The 18732-nt window shown below is 36.8% G+C and overlaps 1 non-coding gene across 1 annotated transcript; it reads left to right on the top strand.

Moving 5' to 3' along the window:
- The first annotated feature begins 592 nt into the window (after positions 1 to 592).
- On the top strand, positions 593 to 697 carry LOC122436151. The gene has a single exon (XR_006267916.1). It is a non-coding gene; the product is annotated as a U6 spliceosomal RNA (small nuclear RNA).
- Positions 698 to 18732: the final 18035 nt, after the last annotated feature.

Raw genomic sequence — 18732 nt, 5'->3', positions numbered from 1 at the left:
GTGCTTTTTCTCTGTTAACCAGTCATAGAGAACTCTCAGGAAGCCATAAATGTGGATTAAGTGAGAAATAAATTGATAGGATAAAGTACCACAGAGGTTTAAAACACCTCTCCAGGCAGTTTACTGGTGCCTTCTGACTAGCCTGGATTCAATCGTATATATAACATTATCATTTTCAAACAGAATACTGGTGTCATATCCAACTTTATGCTTCCATGGATTAGATAACATCTCGTTTCTAGCGGTCCTTTCAAGTGGCATATCTCACTCTCCTTTTGCCTTCCAGATCTCCTGCCCATGCTCTCGAATGAGTGAACCTACCCAGAAGCCAGAGGGCAAGGAAATCTATTGATCCAATCCCTTCCCAGGGTACAGTGAGGCAGAGAGGGTGGAGTGAATCTGGAAGGGCAATGGAAGATATCCAGCACAGCCCATAAATGGCATTGATGTCATTGGTGTGATTTTCTAAAACATTAAACCATTCTTGGTAAGGTTCCAAACAAAACAACACATACTCCTTTCAATTTACACAGTAGTTCCGTTCCTGGAAAATTCCAGGATATTAAAACTGCTCAAAAAATACTTTGAGTTATGCTTGCTTCAGCAGCAGTATACTAAGATTAGAATTATACAGAGAGGATAAGCATGGCCCTTCCACAGAATGACATGCACATTTGTGAAAGCATACCATATTTTTAAAAGTAAATTTTAGAAAAAGAAAGAAAGTACTTTAACTTTACATGTAAATGAGGTTAGGCTTAGGCTTGGATGACCACAGATAGTTTTTTCATACACGTGGAGGGCTAGAGGGACATTTGAAAATTATGTAAAACAGAGGAACGTTCATCCCTGTACAAATGTCATAGACACTGAAGGACACATGACATTCTTGGCTCCTGCCCTCTAACTGCCAGGAGATCCCTGCCAGGGGATTCCTGTCAATCACTGTAACAACCAAAATAGCCCCATGTGTTTTCAAAGTATACCCTTGATGGCACTGCCCCCAGGAAGACCCACTCTCCTAAGGCAAAACATTCATCCTTACAGAATTTGGGTTTGATACTTCACCCGTTAGTGGCTGGGGGAGACAACAAATGGAAGAAATGACTTCTCGATTCATGGCTCCTTGTTCAGTCCCATATACAGAAGTCTCTGACCCAGCTACCAAACACTTGCTGCAATTTCTAGCAACATGGGATTGTGAACTTGAATTTTATGATTTGGCATAAATAAAAAGCAAGAAAATAAATGGATGCAAAGCTCAAACTTCACATGGAGCCAGGTAAAGTTTATAAATAACCACAATTCGTGTGACTTGAAATTAAACTATAACATTTTTCTACGTTTAATTTACATATTTTTTTTAAATTTTGTTTCTTTTTTTCGGCTGCACCGTGGTGCATGTGGGGTCTTAGTTTCCCCACCAGGGATCTAACTTGTGCCCTCTGCTTGGGAGCATGGAGTCTTAACCCCTGGACCACCAGGTAAGTGCCTTAACTTACACATTTTAAGTAACACATACATGTTATATAAAATTACAAAATCTAGACACAAAAATAAAAAGTAAAAACATACTCTGTGGCATACAGAATCATGGCCCTCCTCAAAGATGTCCATGACCTTATCCCTGGAACCATTTACATGGCAAAAGGCATTCTGCAGATGTGACTAAGTGAAGGATTTTTTTTTTAATCAGAGGATAATTGCTTCTCAATGTTGGTTAATTTCTGCTATACAACAACATGAATCAGCTATATGCATACATAAATTCCCTTCCCCTTGAGCCTCCCTCCCACTCTACCCTCCCTCCCACTCTGTCTTTCTAAGTGAAAGATCTTGAGATGGAGAGATTACCTTGAATGATCCATGTGCGCTCAATGTAATCACAAGGATTCTTAGAAAAGGGAAGGAGGGGAATCAGAAGGCCTCAAAACCTATAAGAAAATAAGTTTGTATTGTTTTAAGCTACTAATTTGTGGTTATTTGTTTCAGAAATAAGAAGAAATTCATAAACACCCCCCCACCCGTCACAGAGATCCACCATTGTTAACACCTCAGTACCTGTACTTCAAGAGGTTTTCCTACACTATTATATGTATGCATGTGTGTGTACTTTTTGCAAGGATGGATCACAGTGTACATGCTATTTTATAACCTCCTTTTTTAAGTCAACAAACTCCATCTTTCCATTTCATCAAATACCTAAACCATATTAAAAATTTCCCAAATAACATAAAAATGCCCTTATCAGTTGTTTCATCCAAATCATGATCTGTTCAAGGACCACCAACAGCATTTAATTTTTAGGTATCTTTTGTTATGATGTTGACTATTGAAGAGATGGTCCTACAGTTGTTCAGAGCAACCTGCCACCTTCTGGGTTTGTTTAGTTTCTCTATTTTGAACATCATTATTAAATAATGGGTTTTCACAGAATTCATTTGTTTCCTTTAATTGCCACCATTAGTCTTTATAATGTTCTAAATGTTATGACTGTGGCCAGTGGAACATAACCTCATTGATTTTTGAGAACATTATGGATTGTGAGCATAAAAGATGTCCCTAGATCTCCTTGTACTTTCCCTGTCCCAGCCCTGGAAAAAGCTCTTTCTCCAAAAGGACCCAGCTTCCCTTTAAGGGGAATGGTCTTCAGAGGCTACAACCTGAGCACGAGGGAGGGTTCGTTAGTACTGAGGTGACATTGCTTTTAGGTCATTTTAATGGACAGACCTAAAAAAAAAATACATATTGTGGCAGACGTGCTTTAAGGTGACCACTATGATCCCTGTCTTCTGGTGTTCATACCTTTATGTACCTACCTTCTCCTAAAAGTGGGGAGAACTATGACTTGCTTCTGGTCAGTAGCATGTGCCAAAGGTGAAAGGATGCACATGATCATATATATGTCCATCTGTGACTATAGCATGTATGGCTAACACCAGTCTTGCAAAGACACTATCTCCCTTGCTGGTTTTAAAGAAGCCAGCTGCCATGTTGTGAGCTGCTTTTGGAGAAGGCCACTTGGGTAAGGAACTAAGAGCAGCCTTTGGCTGAGAGCCAGCAAGAAACTGAGGCCCTCAGTCCAGCAGCCTACAAAGAATGAAAGGCTGCCAACAAACATGTGAGGCTGGAAGCAGATGTGACCGCAGCCCTGGCTAACACCTCGATTGCAGCTTTTTAGTCCCTGAAGCAGGGCATCTAACTAAGCTATGCCCAGACTCCTGACCCACAAAAAGTGTAATATAATAAATGTATCTTGCATTAAGCCTCTAAGTTGGTAGAAATATTGTTTTGTATAATAGATTATTAGCACACTAGTTAATCATGGATATACATGAATATTTTCAATTCCATTTTAATATTTCAATGTTTTCCTCAATTTCCTGGATTTTAGCCTAATATTTTTACCAGTAATGGAACTATTAGTCCTATCCCCTGGAGGACTGCACACTAAATTGTGAATGAAAAACTGAAAATGAGGGATCTCATTTCCATGCTTCCTCTCTTCCAATGGGAAAATTTATTCACTCATATTTTTTTTCTTATGGCCTTACTCATTTAAGTAAACTAAGTCTATGAAATCACTTCATGATACTTTTAGCCCTGAGATTCCTTTAAATTGTTACTACAAATTTTAATATTTCCTGTAAATATAGTACTTTATGGTTTAAAACAAATTTGCTCATGTATAGGTTTCTATAATAAATTTTGGAATAGTATTCAATTAGCAACCATTTGATTTAGGTAAAATTATCATACAAATTATCTACTTCTCGCTAATGATGTTTATTTCCCCAAACAAGGTATACCTACACTTCAAAAAAAAGTTTTAACAGTTAATACACAGTTTGATTCTTCATATTTTTAACTCACATATTAAATAAAAATTCAAAGTCGAAACTCTGAACAAATCTTATGATGAATAATGAGGTCCCTAATCTAAACCAATCACTTCTTTCTTGGAATATTTAGTAACAAATAATTTGTAAAATTATACAAGCACATTTATATTTCTATTATTTTTGCTCAAAAATTAAATGTTGTCAAATGTCTTCTTGAAATGATGTTATTTGTTGTTGTTGTTCAGTGGCTCAGTCATGTCCGACTTTTTGCAACCCCATGGACTGCAGCACGCCAGGCTTCCCTGTCCTTCACTATCTCCCAGAATTTGCTCAAATTCATGTCCATTGAGTGGGTGATGCCATCAACCATCTCATACTCTGTCATCCCCTTCTCCTCCTGCCTTCAATCTTTCCCAGCATCAGGTCTTTTCTAATGAGTTGGCTCTTTGCATCAGGTGGCCAAAATATTGGAGTTTCAGCTTCAGCATCAGTCCTTCCAATGAATATTTAGGGGTGATTTCCTTTAGGATTGACTGGTTGGATCTCCTTGCTGTCCAAGGGATTCTCAAGAGTCTTCTCCAGCACCACAGTTCAAAGGTGTCAATTCTTTGGTGCTCAGCCTTTTTTATTGTCCAGCTCTCACATCTGTGCATGACTATTGAAAAAACCATAGCTTTGACTCTACGACTTTGTAGGCAAAGTAATGTCTCTGCTTTTTTTTTAATCTAGGTTTGTCATTGCTTTTCTTCCAAGGGGCAAATGTCTTTTGGATTCATTTTGAATACTTGTTGATTACTTTCAGGTTCAACACAACATGTTATAGAATAATTCAGTCTGACAAAATAACATTTCCCAAAAGCACTATTTCCAGTAACAATTTCTCTGCTGAATAAAATTGACAGCAAATATTGTAAAATATCTCACAACCACCCGGCACATGGATCAATATTACTATAACATATTTTAAATAAAGTAGCAGTACTGGCTTTATAAAAGCTTGAGGAACAAGTTTCTCCTGACTAAAAATACCATACCCACCAAGAAAGAAATTGTTATTTAAATCAAAGACCTTTCTGGCACAGCTTCACATGTTCCTTAAAACACTCTTTTACATCATGAAATTTTTATCTGGATTTAATAATGTACTGAAGAGGCTAAAGCTGAAACTCCAATATTTTGGCTACCTGATGTGAAGAACTGACTCCTTAGAAAAGACCCTGATGCTGGGAAAGATTGAAGGCAGGAGGAGAAGGAGATGACAGAAGATGAGATGGTTGGATGGTATCACCGACTCAATGGACACGAGTTTGAGCAAGTTCCAGGAGTTGGTGATGGACAGGGAAGCCTGGCGTGCAGTAGTTCCTGGGGTTGCAAAGAGTCAAACACGACTGAGCGACTGAACTGAACTAACTGAAGAGGCTAACCTTGAGAAAAGGATATGGGTTTTATTTACCTCTGTTCCCTGGTGTAGTATAGAAACTGGCATTGTAACTCAGTTAATGTTACATAAATGAATGGATAGTTGGGGGAAGGAAGGAAGGCAGGCAAATGATCAAATGAGATGGCCTTAAGTGGCTTTAAGTTACTCTGAAATATATTTAAACACCTTAAAAGGAATAAAGAAATTCAAAGCAATTAAGGACTGAAGGAAGTTAGCCAAAAGCTTAGTGAAAGCTGCAGATTTCCATGAGTCAGTTAAATAGGGATTAATAGGCTATAAACCCAGAAATGAGGATTATGTGGTCTATAGATACAACTCTTACTCTGAAATTTTGGAATTCATGTTATTTTATCTATAAAAGGGGAATTAGTCTAGCCTTTGAGACCACGAGAAACTGCAGATCTACAGCCCAGATGTCACAACCTAGCCAGTGTCTGGCCAACAACAACTCAAGTGACAATTATCTCAAAAGAGCACAGGTTCAACAGGAGCAATACTGCCCTCTAGGGAGAATTTTGGAAGTTTGTGGGTATTTTTTCTTGACACATTGAAGTGAAGCTGAAAAACAATGATAAAGGGGATCTTGAAAGTCACAAGAGAAAAAAACCACTAAGAAATGAAAATCAGAATACCAGAAGACTTTGCATCAGCCAACAATTGGTACCAGAAGACAGTGGAATGATATTTTCAAGTTGAAAAAGGGAAATTATTAGTAACGTAGGATTTTATACCTAGGTAAATTACCATTGTAAAGGCAAAATATAGACATTTACAGACATACAAAGAAGTAATTTACCACTCACAGACTTTCACTAAAAGAAACACTGTGGATGTACCAATTTCTGGTACCAGACAAGAAAAGAGTAAGCCCACTCCAATCTCTCTCTTCCACTTCAAACAACTAAAATTTCTGGGGGAAAAAACAGGACACAACAAGCAACTACTTGAGAATCCTGAAAAGTAAGCAAAGGAAGTGAATTGAGAAGAGAAGTAAAAACTTTAGGAAGTGACTCATACAGGGGTAAGTTACCAAAATTTTACCTACATTCTGTCCCAACACTGATCAGAAAGAAAGTCTCTAGCACAGCTACCGTAGACAGTACAAGGAGAAAAAAAATCCAAGGAACCCCATAGTTTGGGCCAGAGGTCTGAGAAAATGTGCCCCCAAAAGCTGGAAAGTGTAGGAGGAATCACTTTTAAAAAAATCTCACCCATCAGAGGACTTTAACAGGACCCAGATTCTTACTTTAGGTTCAGAATATTCAGTATACAATCCAAAATTACTTGACATACTAAGAATTAAGAAAATGTGACTAATTCCCAAAGGAAAAGACATTCAATGGATGCCAAATCCAAGATGATTCAGACGTTGAAATTGACAAAGACTTTAAAGCTGTTATAATTATGCTCTGTGAGGTAAACACACCCTTCAAATAAATAAAAAGATAGTTCGCAGCACAGTAAAAAGAAACTATAAAAACTAACCATTGGAAATTTTAGATGACAAAAATACAATATATGAAATTAAAAATTCACAGGATAAGTTTAGTAGAAGTAAATGTGTAATACATGTATAGAAAATATACATGTATAAAGTCCTCATTTTATATATATAATCACATATTTACTTCTATTCAGTTCATCTCATGCATTATGTTCATATAAAATGAGGATTATATAGGATATATTCTTACTTTAAAATTTTGGAATCCATATTGTTTTGTCTATAAAAAGGGGATTAGTCTAGCTTTGGGCACATGAGAAACTGAAGATCTACAGCCCAGATCTCACAACCCAGCCAGTCTCTGGCCAAACAGCAACCTCAATCAAATGAGATAGCAATTACCTCAAAAGTGCTATGGGCTCAATGAGGGGGCAATACTGCCCTCTAGGGGTCATTTTGGAAGTTAGTGGGTGCTTTTTCTTTTTGATACATTGGCATCAAACTGCAAAACATCAGTGATAGAGTATATATATATGAAGAGAGAATGATTGATTGTAAAGAACTGGATAATGCAATAGTGTGTGTGTGTGCCCAGTCATTGCTCTTTTCAACCCCATGGACTAAAACCTGCCAGGCTTCTCTGTCTGTGGAATTTTCCAAGCAAGAATACTGAAGTGGGTTGCCATTTCCTCCTCTATGGGATCTTCCTGACCCAAGGATTGAACCCATGTCTCCTGCACTGGCAGGTGGATTCTTTACCATCTGCACTGCCTGGGAAGTCTAATGTGATTGTGGAGGCTGCGAAAACCAAAATCTTCAGGGCACAAGAGGAGGCTGGAGACCCAAGGAAAAATTGATGTCACAGTCTTGAGTCCAAAAGCAGTCTAGAAGCAGAATTCTTTCTCCTTAAGAGAGGGAAATCTTTTCTCTTGAGGCCTTCAACTAATTAAATAAAGCCCACCCACATAATAAAGGATAACCTACTTTATTCAAGTCTGCTTATTTAAATGTTAACATATTTAAAAATATCTTCACAGCAACATCTAAACCAGTTTTTGACCAAACACTGGGTACCATAACCTAGCCAAGTTGACACATAAAAGTAACCATTACAGATGGCAAAGGAAACAATTAGTGAGACTGACGATAGATTAACAGAAATTATCCAATCCAAAAAATGGAAAGAAAGAAAACTGAAGAAATTTAACAGAACTTCAGAACTGTGAAAAAATACCAAAGAGTGTGTGTATACCACTTGTACCACTGGGGTCCCAGGAAAGCAGAAAGAGATTAGTACAGAAAAAATATTTGAAGAAATAATGGTTGAAAATTCTCCAGATTTGGATAAAGACATAAATATATAAGTAAATCCACAACAAGATAAACTGACCAACAAAAAATTCTGTTCATTCTTCTCTATTACATATAGAACATTTATAAAGAATGATCATATATAAGTGACAAATGAAGTCTCAACAAATTTCAAAGCATCAGTAGTAGCCTTAACTCTGATGGAAAACAGCTATAAAAAGAAATTTTTAAAAAAATTTAGCCTCAATAAAGCTGAAAAAATGTTTAGAACACTACAGTGCTGCTAAATAACTCATAGGTTTAACACTAAATCATGATTTGGCAAAGGATTCTTAGGTATGACACCAGAACCATGAGCAACAAAAGGGAACATAAATAAACTGGACTTTATGAAAATGAAAACCTTTTGTGTTTCAAAAGATACCATCAAGAAAATGCAAAAACTCAAAGAATGGGAGAACATATTTGCAAATCATAAATCTGATAAGAGCTTTGTATCCAGACTATATAAAGAACTATTACAACACAATAATATGAAGACAATCCATTTTTTTTAAATGAGCAAATAATATGAATAGACATTTCTCTAAGGAAGATATACAAATGGCCAATAAACATATGAAAAGATGCTCAACATCACTCATTATTAGAGACATGCAAATCAAAACTACAATGAGGTATCACCTCACACCAGTCAGAATGGCCATTATCAAAAAATCTACAAAAAGTAAATACTGGAGAGGATGTGGAGAAAAGGGAACCCTCCTGTAAGATTGGTGGGAATGAAAATTGATACAGCCATTATGGAGACAAGTATGGAGGTTCTTTAAAAGACTAGGAATAAATCTACCATATGAACCAGCAATCCCACTTACTGGGCATATACCCTGAGAAAAACCACAATTCTAAAAGACATATGCACCCCAATGTTCACTGCAGCACTATTTACAATAGCCAGGACATGGAAGCAGCCTAGATGTCTATCGACAGATGAATGGATAAAGAAGATGTGGTACATATATACAATGGAATATTACTCAGCCATAAAAGGGATGAATTTGAGTCAATTATAATGAGGTAGATGAACTAGAGCCTCTGACAGAGTGAAGTAAGTCAGAAAGAGAAAAACAAGTATCATATATTAATGCATATATATGGAATCTACAAAAATGGTACTGATGAACCTAGTAAAGGACTTGTGGATACAATGGGGGAAAGTTAGGATGGGATGAATTGAGAAGGTAGCATTGACATATATACACTATCATGTGTAAAAGAGTGGGAAATTGCTATATAACACATGGAGCCCAGCCTGGTTCTCTGTGATAACCTAGATGGGTGGGATAGGGGGAGGGGAGGGAGGCTCAACAAGGAGGGGAGGTATATGACTGCTTTGCATTGTTATATGGCAGAAACCAACATAATATTGTAAAGCAAGTTTCCTCCAATGAAAAAATAAATAAAACAAACAAACAAAAATGGGTAGAGGAGCTGAACAGACATTTTTCTAAGAGGACATATAGATGGCTAACAGGCACATGAAATGATGGTCAACATCATCAGCTGTTACAGAAATGCAAATCAAAACCACAATGAGATATCAACTCACACCTATCAGAATGGCAACTGTCAAAAAGGCAAGAAACAACAAGTACTAGCAAAGGTGTTGGGAAAAAGGAGCCCACATACACTGTTAGTAAGAATGTAGACTGGCACTGCCACTATGGAAAAAAAGATGGAGATTGCTCAAAAAATTAAGAACAGAACTATCACATGATCTGTCTATCCAACTTCCGGTTATTTATCCAAATACATGAACACTAATTTGAAAAGATATATGAACCCCTATGTACATCACAGCATTATTTACAATAGTCAAGATATGAAAACAACCTAAGCACCCATCAATGGACAAATGGATAAATGAGACATGATACACACACACACACACACACATATGACAGTGGAATACTACTCAGCCATAAAAATATGAAATCTTGCTATATGCAAGAACATGGATGGACCTTGAGGGTATTATGCAAAGTGAAATAAGTCAGATGTAGAAAGACAAATACCACATGATTTCAGACATGTGGAATACAAAACAAACAAACAAAAAAAACTAAATAAATGAACAAACCAAACAAAAACAAACGCATAGATACGGAGAACAGAGTAGTGGTGACCAAAGGGGAAGAGTGTAAGGATGAGATGGGTAAAGGGGGTCAAGTATATGGTGATGAAAGAAAACTAAATTTTTGGTAGTGAGTGCATTATAGTGTATACAGAAGTGTAAATATAATGTACACATGAAACTCATATAATGTTATAAACCAATGTTGCCTCAATAAAGAATAGCGTGAAAAAAAAAAGTTCAACATCATTAGCCATCAGGGAATGCAAATCAAAACAAAAATGGGATACCACTTCTCACCCACCAGGATCGCTAGAATCAAAAAGCCTCAACAAACTACAGGAACCCTCTCATTCATTGCAGGTGAGAACGTAAAACGTACAGTCACTCTGGAAGACAGTTTGGCAGTTTCATACAAAACTAAACATACTCTTACCATATGATCCAGCAATTTCTCTCCTCAGTATTTACCCAAATGAATCAAAAACTTATGCTCACACAAAAAACATCTGCACATGAGTATCCACAGCAGTTTTATTCATAATTGCCAAAATGTGGAAACAATCAAGACATCCTTCAATAGATGAATGAATAAACAAAGTGTTACATTCATACAATGGAATATTATTCAGTGATAAAAAGAAATAATCTATCAAGCCAGGAAGACATGGAGGAACTTTAAACACATATTGCTGAAGTGAAGGATGCTGACCTGAAAAGGTTATATACTGTACTATTCCAACTATGACATTCTAGAAAAGGCAAAACTATGGAGAGTGTAAAAAGATCAGTGGTTGCCAGGGGATGGAGGGGACAGAGGAAAAGAGGAATGAGTAGTGGAGCAAGGGGATTTTTAGGGTAGTAAATTATTCTGTATGACAACGTGCAAGGATGCTACCAGGACAGCACAGGAGTCACCGTGAAGGGGCCCCACTGGCCAAAAAGAATGAGAGAATTAGAAAATCAACATTTTGCCACCTCTAATGAAATTATGTATTTACATTCCAATTATCAGTGGAGGTTAAAACCTCTAGATGAGAGGTGAAATTGGAATTTTATAATGGAGAGGTAGCACTGAGAACACCTAGGTAACAAATACTTGACATACAAAGATTAAATGCTTTCCTCCTACAAGTCAAGGAAGATCAGAAATTGTCAGCTGACTACAAGAAGCGTGGCAAGCAGCCTGGAACAGTTTCTCCTTCACAGCCTCCTGGGGGAACCATTCCTGCTGACACCCTCATCTCAGACCTCTAGCCTCTGTAATCATGACACAATAAATTTCAGTTAAGTGATCCACTTTGTGGTAATTTGTTATGTCAGCCCTAGGAAACTAACACAAGTACTGATACACGCTACAGCATGGATAAATCTTGAAAACATTATACTAAATCAAAGTCAAGTATAAAAGGCCATATATGATATGATCCCATATATGTTAAAAGTCTAGAACAGGCAAATCCATAGAAACAGAAAGTAGATTAGTGGTTGCCAGGGGTTGGGGCATGAAATGACTGCCTAATGGATATGGGGTATGGGGCTTCAGGTTTGGGAATGAGATAGTGGTGCTGGTTACACAACTTCTTGAATATACTAGGACCCACCGAATCACACACTTTAAATGAATGAGTTTATGAGTTCAAATGAAGGAGTTGACAATATGTGAACTATATTTCAATAAAAAATAAATACCCTGAGCCTTAAGGAACAAGACAGTTCCAGTGGCTGCTCCTGGGGAAGGAGCTTGATTTAAGAAAAAAAAAGTGGAATAAAACAGAAAAGCCTGAGAATAAATGAGTTCCATATTCAGTTCAGGACCCTGGGGTGAAGAAAGTAAAGCCCTCAAAAGTAGAAAAGTGAGTATAAAAATATAAGTTCCCTGCTTCCTGGCCAGGACTCTGCACTTTCACTGCTGAGGGCACAGGTTTGGTCCCTGGTCAGGGAACCAGGGGGAGAAAAAAAGGAAAAAAAATACATGTAAGAGCAGAAATTAATGATAGAAAACAAAATAGTCAACAATAAAACTAAAATGTTGTTCTGTAACAAAATACTACATAAAAAAATCTCTAGGACGTCTGCTTACTAGAGAGATGAGAAAATAAACAACAAACAGTAATAGTAGATATTTTTAACAACATATGGGAATACTATGAACAACTTCCCTGATGGCTCAGATGGTAAAGAATCTGCCTGCAATGCAGGAGACCTGGGTTTGATCCCTGGGTAGGGAGATTCCCCTGGAGAAGGGAATGGCTACCCATTCCAGTGTTCTTGCCTGGAGAATTCCATTGACAGAAGAGCCTGGCAGGCTACAGACCATGGGGTCACACAGAGTCAGACACAACTGAGCGACTAACATACACAAATGAACAGCTTTATTCTAGTACATCTGAAAACTAAGAGGACATGGTGAGATTTCAAGAAAAATGTAAATTACCAAAACTTGAACTGACAATCAAACATCTCCCATGATAAGAAATACCAAGCCCATACAGTTTTACCAAAACTTCAAATAATACAAACAACACATTTCATAAAACAGAAGAAATGGAAAAGTTACTCAGACCATTTTATGAGGTGACATAAGCTTGATATCAAATCCGCAAAACAGTAAAATAAAGTAACATTTTAGAACACTTAATACACATGCAAATCTTCTGAATAAAATAGTAACAAATCAAATTTTTTTTCAATTATTTTTATTAGTTGGAGGCTAATTACTTCGCAACATTGCAGTGGGTTTTGTCATACATTGACATGAATCAGCCATGGAGTTACATGTATTCCCCATCCCGATCCCCCCTCCCACCTCCCCCCCCACCCGATTCCCCTGGGTCCTCCCAGTGCACCTGGCCCGAGCACCTATTTCATGCATCCCACCTGGGCCGGTGGTCTGTTTCACCATAGATAATATACATGCTGTTCTCTCGAAACATCCCACCCTCGCCTTCTCCCACAGAGTCCAAAAGTCTGTTCTGTACATCTGTGTCTCTTTTTCTGTTTTGCATATAGGGTTATCATTACCATCTTTCTAAATTCCATATATATGTGTTAGTATGCTGTAATGATCTTTATCTTTCTGGCTTACTTCACTCTGTATAATGGGCTCCAGTTTCATCCATCTCATTAGAACTGATTCAAATGAATTCTTTTTAACGGCTGAGTAATATTCCATGGTGTATATGTACCACAGCTTCCTTATCCATTCGTCTGCTGATGGGCATCTAGGTTGCTTCCATGAACAAATCAAATTTAAGCAATGCATTAAAAAAAAAAGTAATGTGCAGAAATTCCCCAGTGGTCCAGTGGTTAGGGCTCCACACTGCCACTACAGGCGGCATGGGTTTGAACTCAGGTTACAAAACTAAAATCTGACAAGACACATGACGTAGCCAAAAAGAAAAAAAAGGTAATGTGCTGTGACCAAGTAGAACTTTTTGAGGAATGCATCAAGAGGAGTTCAATATGAGAAAATCTAGTAATATGATATTTTATAGACTAAAGGCAAAAATATGATCATTTCATCAGATATAGAAGAGAGAACTTTTTAAAAAAGGAAATTCCCTGGCAGTTCATACAGCATGGCAAAAATTAATAATAATATAATAAAACAAAATAAAAACCCTTAAGAGAATTACAATTAAATGGAAACTTTTTCAACCTGAAAAGAGCTTTTTTTTTTTTTTTTTAAAGACTATAGTAGAGAAGGGAAGGTGGAAGACAAATCCTTTCCCAGAAAACCAACCATAAAGGTGAATAAAATTGACAAGAACCATTTTGGCGTTCTAGAAATCAACCAAAGAGGGGAAAGGAAGGGAGGACACAAACTTCCAGTATCAGGAATGAAACAGGGACTATCTATCACTACAGACCCTGGAGACATAGAAATTCGAATGATAAGGGAATATTACAAGTATTTCTATACACGAGAACTTGACAACTAAGAGCAACTGCACCAATTCCTTAAAAAACACAAATTACCACAATGCACCCTATATGAAATACATAATTTTAATAGTCCTATAACTCTTTAAAAAATTGAATTTTTAATCTTAAAAATCCCCAAAAAGAAATCTCAAGTTCCAGATGGCTTCCATTAGAGAATTATACCAAACTTTTAAAAAAGACTTAAGATCAACTACACACAATCTTTTCCAGAAAACAAAACAGGGAACACTTCCCATTTCATGTTATGAAACTAGTATTTCTCTGACCAAAACCAGAGAGACAATACAAAAAAATGAAAACTACTGCCAATATCTCTCGTGAATACAGATGTAAAGTCACTAACAATACTTTGCAATGTATAAAAAGAATTATGTAAGTTCTATAATTAGATTATATTTAAAAACCTTCTATAACTCAACAACAAAAGACCCACTTAAAAAATGAACAAAGCACTATGGAAAACAGTGTGGAGATTCCTTAAAAAACTGGAAATAGAACTGCCATATGACCCAGCAATACCACTTCTGGGCATACACACTGAGGAAACCAGATCTGAAAGAGACACATGCACCCCAATGTTCATCGCAGCACTGTTTATAATAGCCAGGACATGGAAGCAACCTAGATGCCCATCAGCAGATGAATGGATAAGGAAGCTGTGGTACATATACACCATGGAATTTTACTCAGCCGTCAAAAAGAATTCATTTGAACCAGTCCTAATGAGATGGATGAAACTGGAGCCCCTTATACAGAGTGAAGTAAGCCAGAAAGATAAAGAACATTACAGCATACTAACACATATATATGGAATTTAGAAAGATGGTAACGATAACCCTATATGCAAAACAGAAAAAGAGACACAGAAATACAGAACAGACTTTTGAACTCTGTGGGAGAAGGTGAGGGTGGGATGTTTCAAAAGAACAGCATGTATACTATCTATGGTGAAACAGATCACCAGCCCAGGTGGGATGCATGAGACAAGTGCTCCGGCCTGGTGCACTGGGAAGACCCAGAGGAATCGGGTGGAGAGGGAGATGGGAGGGGGGATCGGGATGGGGAATAAGTGTAAATCTATGGCTGATTCATATCAATGTATGACAAAACCCACTGAAATGTTGGTGAAGAATTAGCCTCCAACTAATAAAAAAATTAAAAAAAAAAAAAAATGAACAAAGGACTATAACAGCCATTTTTCCAAAGACGATATAAACACAGCTAACAAGCATATGACAAAATGCTCAACATCATTAACAATAAAGAAATGCAAATCAAAATCACAATGAGACACCATTAGGGTCTCACCAAAACCACTTCACACCTATTAGGGTGGCCATAACAACAAGAGCAAAACATAAAATAACAAGTATTGATGAGGATGTGAAGAAACTTAAACCCTTCCCCATATATTCCTGCTGGGAATGCAAAATGGTGTAGCCACTTTGGAAAAGAGTTTGGCAGCTCCTCAAAAAGTTAAAATATTGAATTGCCATATGACCCAGTAATTCCACTTCTAGGTATATACCCAAAAGAATTGAAAACAGGTGTTCAAACAAAAACTTGTACATGAAAGTTCACAGCACCACTCTTCACAATAGCCAAAAGATGGAAACAACTCAAATATCCATCAACAGATGAATGAATAAACAAAATATGGCATATTATTCAGTCATAGAAAGGAATGAAGTACTGACACATGCTATGACATGGATGAACCTTGAAAACATTATGCTAAGTGAAAGAAACCAGACACAAAAGGCCACATATTGTATAATTCCATTTATATGAAATATGCAGAGTTGGCAAATCCATAGAAACAAAAAGCAGATTAGTGGTTGCCAGGGACTGTAGGAAATGGGAATGGAAGTGATTGCTTAATGAGAATGAGGTTTCCTTTTGAGGTGATGAAATGTTCTGGAATTAGATAGTGGTGATGGCTGAACAACACTGGAAATGTTCTTAGCAACAATTAGTCATACACTTTTAGATGGCTACAATGGTAAATTGTATGATATGTGTATTCTGCCATAATAATTTTTTAAAGAAAAAGAATCATTTATTCTCTAGATGCAAATCTAGTTTAATATTCAAACATCACATCAACAAACTAAACATGAGAAGTCACATAACCATATCATTTTATGCAGAAAAAGTATTTGACAAAAGTCAATACCTATTTCTCATTAGAAAATTTCGGAAACCTAGGTATAGAAGGCAACCTCTTCAACTTGATAAAGAAAATCTACAAAAAAAACTTACTGGTGAAAGATTGCTTTCTCACTAAGAACAGGAACAAGGCAAAGACACCTGATCTAATCACCTTATTCAACACAGTACTAGAAGCCCTAGTCAGTGCAACAAGACAAAAAGGAAAAAAAGGCAACTTGTTTGTACAGGAAGAAATAAAACTGTCCCTATTTGCAGATGAATAAATATCTATGTAAAAACAATCTATAAAAGAACTCGTTGAACTTATGAGTCCAGCAAAGATGTAGGAGACAAAACAAACGTATAAAATCAATTGTATTTCTATATGTTAGCAATAAACACATGGACACCAAAACTTAAAAAGACAATACGATTTATCATCTGTCCAAAAAAATTGAAATGCTTAGGTGTAAATCTAATAAAACGTATATAGGACTTGTATACTGAAAATGACACAGCACTGATGAAAGAAAGAAAAGACAAATAAACTGAGAGACATTCTGTGTTCACGGATTGGAAGATTTAACCGAGAAAAGATGTCAGTTCTCCCCCAATTCAGGTACAGATTTAATCCAATTCCCATCAAAATCCTAGAAATATTTTTTTATAGATATAACCAAGTTTATTCTAGAATTTATATGGAAAGAAAAAGGAACTGTAACAGCTAATTTTGGAAAAGAGGAATACAGTGAAATGAATCAGTCTGCCTTCTTCATGACTTAATGAATAGCTACAGCAATCCAGATTGTGTGATATTTGCAGAGATAGACATAGATTAAGGGAATCCCTGGTGGCTCAAACGGTAAAGAATCTGCTTGGAATATGGGAGACCCTGGTTTGATCTCTGGGTCAGGAAGATCCCCTGGAGGAGGAAATGGCAACCCATTCCAGTATTCTTGTCTGGGAAATCTCATGGACAGAGGAGCCTGGTGGGCTACAGTCCATGGGGTAGCAAAGAGTCAGACATGACTGAGCAACTAACACAACAGACATAGGTCAATAAACAAAATAGAGAACTCAGAAACACACCCACACAAATATGCCCAAATGATTTTTGACAAAGGTGCAAAAAGTAATTCAATGGAGGTAGGAGAGCCTTTTCATCAAATGCTGTTTGATCAACTGAACACTGATAAGCAAAAATATGAACCTCAACCTAAACCTCATTCTTATATTAATACAAAAATTAACTCAAAATGGATCATGGACTTAAATATAAAACATGAAACTATAAAACTTTCAGGAAAAAAAACAGAAAATCTTTAGGACTTAGGGTCACATAGTGTTCATAGACTTAACACTAAAATCACCATACAAGGAAAAATGGGTAAGTTGAATTTTGTCAATATGTAAAATTTTTCTCTGTGAAAAACTTTAACTAGAGGATGAAAAGTCAAGCTACAGACTGGGAGAAAATATTTGCAAAGCACACATCTGACAAAGGATTAGTATTTCTAACTTAACTGTAGAAAAGTAAATAATCCAATTACAAAATGAAGAAAAAACATGAGCAGACATTTCACCAAAGAGGATATACAGATGGCAAATAAGCCCATGAACAGATGTTCAATATCACTACCATAAGAGATACAAATTAAAACAACAATGAGATATCATTATAACACTTACCAAAATGGCTAAAATAAAAAACAGGGACAACATCAAATGCTGGTGAGGATATGCAAAAACTGACTACATGACTGATGGGAAAGTAAAAAAGTATAACCATTCTAGAAAAGAGTTTGGCAGGTTTTTGAAAAACTAAACACGCTACTACCACATGATTCAGCAATTGCACTCCTAGGCATTTATTCCAGAGGACTAAAAACTTAAGTTCACACAAAGACCTGTATATGAATGTTTACAGCAGCCTTTTTTTTTTAAACAGCAGCCTTAATTGGAATAGGCAATAACCAGAAACAACCAATGTCCTTCAGCGGGTGAACAGTTAAACTATGGTACATCCATACCACGAAATACTATTCAGTAATAAAAAGGAGTGAACTACTGAACTATTGATACATACAACTCGGATGAATCTCCAGAGAACTAAACAGGTTTTAAAAAAAAGCCAGTACTCTAAGGTATGACTCCATTGATATAACATACTTGAAATGAAAAAATTATGAAAATGGAGAACACACTAGTGGTCACCAGGGCTTAAGAATTGAGGGAGAACAGGAAAAAAGCAGGTATGACTGGATGAGGGCAATATGAGAGATCTTTGGTGATGGAGAAATCCAGTATCTTGACTGTATCAATGTCCATATTTTGGTTGTGACATGGTACTATAGCTTTGTAAGATTTTGCCATCAGGGGACGGACTTCCCAGGTGGCATTGGTGGTAAAGAACCCGCCTGCCAATGCAGGTAGACCTAACGGGGTTTGATCTCTGGGATGG

This window comes from Cervus canadensis, chromosome X, assembly GCF_019320065.1.
Source record: "Cervus canadensis isolate Bull #8, Minnesota chromosome X, ASM1932006v1, whole genome shotgun sequence".
Lineage (NCBI taxonomy): Eukaryota > Metazoa > Chordata > Mammalia > Artiodactyla > Cervidae > Cervus > Cervus canadensis.
This window is presented reverse-complemented; position numbering and strand designations above follow the sequence as displayed.